Here is a 5,287-nt window from a genome sequence, read left to right as displayed (position 1 = left end):
CTGGTATTTTGAGAAGATATGAATCAATTATTATGAATATTATATGCTGTCAATATAATATGCAGAAATATATAACACAACTAAATATTCTGAAAATATTATACATTCAAATTCCCCACACTGATACATCTTATGTAAACTTAAATGTCTTCAAGGTCTCCTAAGATTTTTAATTAAAATTTAATTTGTTTAATTAACAACTATCTTTACAGACTATAAATTCTTATTACCATTACTTAGCAAGATATAAATTATTTCTTGAATTTGAAAGCAGTAATGTATTAGTACTTTTTAGTCATGAAACTATGGAAGGCAGTCAATGTAATTAATTTAAAGTGTTGCAATATTCACTTAAAACTCCTATAGCTCTATGTGAATATGAGAATTGTAAATTACTTTCAGCTCAGTAGGGGTACTGCATTCTCTGTGCCCACTTTGGCAGCATGTTCCAATACTAAACTTGGAATTATACAGAGAAAATTATTATGGCCTCTGTGCAAGGATATCATGCAAATTCATGAACCATTCCATATAATTCTTATTAATGGTAATGTTAAGGTCTTAGAAATGTATATTAGTTATCAATACAATAGGATCTTCATATAATTGTATAACAGAACATGTCATAGAGGCTCTAAAGTTTCATAACATGTCTTTTGAAGGAAGCAGATCATGCATTTCCTTAATAAAAGGGATTTTGTGGTATCTTATGGTAAAAGATACCCTCACTTTTACTCCATCTAGTGAACTTAGTAAGCTGTGCCAAACATGTCTGCAGTTGGTGAATAGAAACAGAACAGACAAGGTGCCACAGAAAACTGAGAACAGAAATGGAATCAACTAGTCATTGTATGGAGGATGATTGAGAAAGCTTTGTGCTGGCCAGCAATTTCTTCTAGACTCTCTTCAGTCCTAAGTTTTAGACTCTATACCAGTTTCTTGCTGAAGGAACTCTTGTTGATGCAGTAAGAGGAATGTTCAGGTGTCAACTTAGAGAAGCTATGAGTTGCTTCCTCTCCTAAGTACTCCAACTCTGTACATACCCTTAATTAATTAAAGATTACTTAGCACACACTGTTGTTAGTTGTGCACATGTTTTTTGTCTCAAGTTACATTGTCATTCTTGACAATAGGGAGCATGTCATATTGTTTTACATTGACTGTGTAGAATATTGTCTTACATGAAATATATGTCTGATATTGCAGTGATTAAGCTATTGTTACATAAAATCACAAAGACACCAGAGAATTTTACCAGTTTTGACAATCACCAAGTAGTTTATACTTTAATGAATAACTTCAGAGCTGACTTGGACTGTGGGAAGGTTAGACCATGTGTTACCTGGGTAAAATGTGCCCATTTCCCTGTCACTACCATGACTACCACCATCTTCACTTCTTACCATTCACCCTTACAAATGACTGAACAAGATCTTTTTTGAAAGATCAGCAAAAGTATGTGTTTTGGATGTCACTTAAAAAAATCATAGTGTATTCAACATCGATGATTTGTGGTTGGTTTGGAGAAGAACCACTAAGCTTTGAAAAGCTGGGGATGACTAAGTTCATTTGGTATTTCTGAGAGCTTCATGTGGCACATAAATATTTTTGCTCATTTGCAGGACTATATTCATTTTTTATATATTCACTTTTCCTTTTGCATAAACATGAAATGTGCCTTTCAATCCATACTGTGTGTCGTTTGCTTTTAAGAAGGCAATTGTCACTGTGAGGAAAGACAGATAAGCTAGATGGTTATTTTTCAAAGAAAGGAGTGACAGTCTTTTGTTCTGGAATGCCATTTGCATTTATGAGATACTTTCTGATGAGTGCATCAGAACAGGTTCACAGCACAGTGCTCGGCATTTCAGAATAAGCCTTTTCATCTCTGATGACCTTTTGACATGGCCTTTATGTGACTTAAAGGGAGGGCTCTCACCTTCTCCAACTCTTGAGAGGCTGGTGCTTATGACTACATGACAGCAGGAAAAATAAAAGTGAAAAGTGAGTATTTATGCAATGAATTTAAGAAAAAGAAGGTAACATGAATGAACAAGATTTAATTGCTTTTGGTAAGGGTCTAAGAATTAGGTAGGGAACTTGTAAAATTTACAAACAGCATAAAAATATTATCTGAAACTGGAAGATTACCCACTTCTAAATTTACCAGATATTTAAATTTAAGCACTGATTCAGCAAGATTTACTACCACATGTCTTTAATTTATGAAATGCTTATTTTATGTGGTATATATAAATATATATGTATATGAACATATACGTATACACATTCTCCTACTTGTATATATATATATACATATATATAAAATAAAGAGACAGGGAAAAAAGATAAAACTAGAGATTGTATGTGTGTGAGAGAGATAGTTCTATCTTCATTTTCTCATTTTGAAAAAGTTTTAGCTATTAAAATACAGAAAAAAAGCATAGGTGTTTTCACATTTTTTATTTTCTCTTCCAGTTTTGCCTTTCAACTGCAGGTTACTTTATTGCTGGGAAAAGATTTTGCTTTCTTTTTTGCTTGTTTTGTGTTTTTGGTGGTGGTACTGGGGTTTGAACTCAGGACTTCATACTTGCTTTACTAAATAGGTGCTCTACAACTTGAGCAACTATACCAGCCCTTTTTTGGGGAGGATATTTTTGAGATAGGGTCTCATGAACTATTTGCCCAGGCTGGCTTTGAGCAGTGATCCCCCTGATCTCTGCTTCCTGAGTAGCTAGGATTATAGGCATGAGCCACTGGCACCCCATAATTTTCCTTTCCTGTTCTCTGAATTCAGCCACATACAGTTCAAAAATCCATAGACAGGAAAGAATAATAGAGGGGGTGAATTTGATTACAGCATGTAAGGAAAATATCACAATGAAAGACCTTTGTACAATTAACATAAGACAATAAAAAAGAGAAAACCCATAGATAATAGTTTGGGTTGTCTGCCCAGAATATAGGTACCATTATTATTTCACTTATGTGTTTGTTTACTATAGCCAAATATTTAAAGTATTTATAATGGAAACAATTATTATACAGTGAAGTATAATGAGCTCTTAAATAGATTTAGAAATTTGGGGTTATAGTCAAATATCTTAGCCTGTTTTGTGTTGTTGTAAGATAATTTCAGACTGAGCAATACATAAAGAAAAATTAATTTCTCACACTTACAGAGACTAGAAATTCCAATATCAGGTACATGCATCTGGAGAAGTCCTTCTTGCTGTGAAATTCATTGTGGTACATGAGAGAGAGAGGTCAAATTCCTCATTTTATCAGGAACACATTCCTGAGATAATAGCGTTAATCCATTCATGAAGACAGGAGCTCTCATGACTTAGTTAACTCTTAAAAAGTCTCAAATTTCAACACTTTAGAACTGGGATTAAGTTCCTAACAGTTGTTTTTTTGGTGTTCCCATTAAAAGCATAACACATATTTTAATATATCTTTTTCCTAAGAACTACTTTGTTTCCATTTATCATCCACTACTATCATCCAGACATCGCATAAGTGATTCCTTGCCTAAAACTAGATTCAACATAATGAGCTACTCAAAATATTTACATGTTGAATACAGCAGTATCACACTTACAAATAAAGATACATAGATATTACACTATATATGTAAACAATGTATCAGGATCTGAAAATATTCAATTAGATTAATCATTTCTACATGTATCTGCTCTTAAATGAAGCAAGTAATTAAGTTACCTTTGACTAACATGAACCTTCTCCTTCATTATTATTGTACATGACTGGGAACAACTAAACAGTAAAAACAATGTCATCCCTCCCTCAAATGTAAATCTTGAGATGATGAATTAGAAATACCATCTAAAACTAACGTTTTATTACATGAATATTTAAATGTTACTTTGGACTTTAGTGTCACAGGACTTTTTAAATTTATATTTATTGTTCACTTATAGAATAAAACTTGCTGGTTGAAATATGCATACATAATGATATAATTATTAAAGTCAAGTAAGTGAACTATTTTCTCAAATAGTTACAGTTTTGTGTAATGAAAGTATCAGTGTTCTCAGTAAATGTATGGCTTAACAGTAGAGCGTTACAGTCTTAATTATACACATCAGATATCACAGCTGGTTTATGCTACATAAGTGAATCTTTGTACCATTGGACCTTCAGGATCAAAATAGTACTTTGGGAAAGGCATGAAAATAGGATACAATCACATTTGTTATAAAATGTTTATTTCCTTTTTAAACTCATTAACACTGTACAATAACCTATTATTATATGATTCTTATTTCAATGTATCACAATAATAATGTTCATACTACTAGGGTTAAATATGTAAATTTATTAAAAGTCTTGAATTCTCAAGATATTCATTAAGATGATATACATAAATGATAAATAAAATTGAAACTTCTCACAACATAGTACCCCTGCTTTTCATGTTGTTATGAAGGAGTAAAGTTTAAAACAATCCAACACTGATGTAAAACAGCCTTTGCTCTAATTGTGTATGACTCTTCATATACCTGTATTTTATGTAGATGATATTTGAACAATAAAAAAGGACATTCCATAGAAGTTTCATTACAGAGTAGAATTAAGAAGGTGTCCTTTGATTAATGAACAGACCCAGTGTATTTAGATCTTGTTGCTTTTTGTGGCTCTGCCCCTTCATTTGTAAGCTGGTTGACACCTTTATTCAATTATACACACCTTGTTTCTAATTGCTGCTTGTCACATTGATTGATTGCTGTCAGTTTCTAGCAGTCAGCAGCAAAGCATCATTGCTCATGTCATGAATCAGTATATATTTATTTGATTGCTTCATCCCACCATGAAGCAGCTGCTTGGAAATCCTGTTATTACCATAAATCACTCATTATCTAACTCATTTAATCTGAGATTCAATAAATATCACTTCAGGTTTGGGAAGCTGTTCCTAAGCTAAAGTAAGATTTCAGGCTAACTATAAATTGTAGTTAGCAAACTTTTGTTGGTTGAACAAAGCATATTCTGAGGAGAGTAGAGTTGTCTGTCATTATGTAGAATGCTCTGCTCTATTTTCTATTTTTGCTAAGCTCCAGAGCTTAGGGGAGTCCTGGCACACCTATGGGTAAAACCTGTCTAGAGAATGGGTGGCTATTTGTTTATATCAAGTGAACATGGTGCTGGGTCCAGGAGATAATGTGTACTGTGAAATCTTTCAGACTTGAGTTCCAATCCTTGTTCTACCATTTAGTAGCTGCATTCATTTTTAAAATATTCTCTGTGAATTTCAATGAAATAT

General features: G+C 32.7%; 1 pseudogene; it reads left to right on the top strand.

The window, feature by feature from the left end:
* The first annotated feature begins 436 nt into the window (after positions 1–436).
* LOC141411190 (U6 spliceosomal RNA) lies at positions 437–537 on the top strand (annotated as a pseudogene).
* Positions 538–5,287: the final 4,750 nt, after the last annotated feature.

The sequence above is a fragment of the Castor canadensis genome, chromosome 9 (genome assembly GCF_047511655.1).
Source record: "Castor canadensis chromosome 9, mCasCan1.hap1v2, whole genome shotgun sequence".
NCBI classification, from domain to species: domain Eukaryota; kingdom Metazoa; phylum Chordata; class Mammalia; order Rodentia; family Castoridae; genus Castor; species Castor canadensis.
This window is presented reverse-complemented; position numbering and strand designations above follow the sequence as displayed.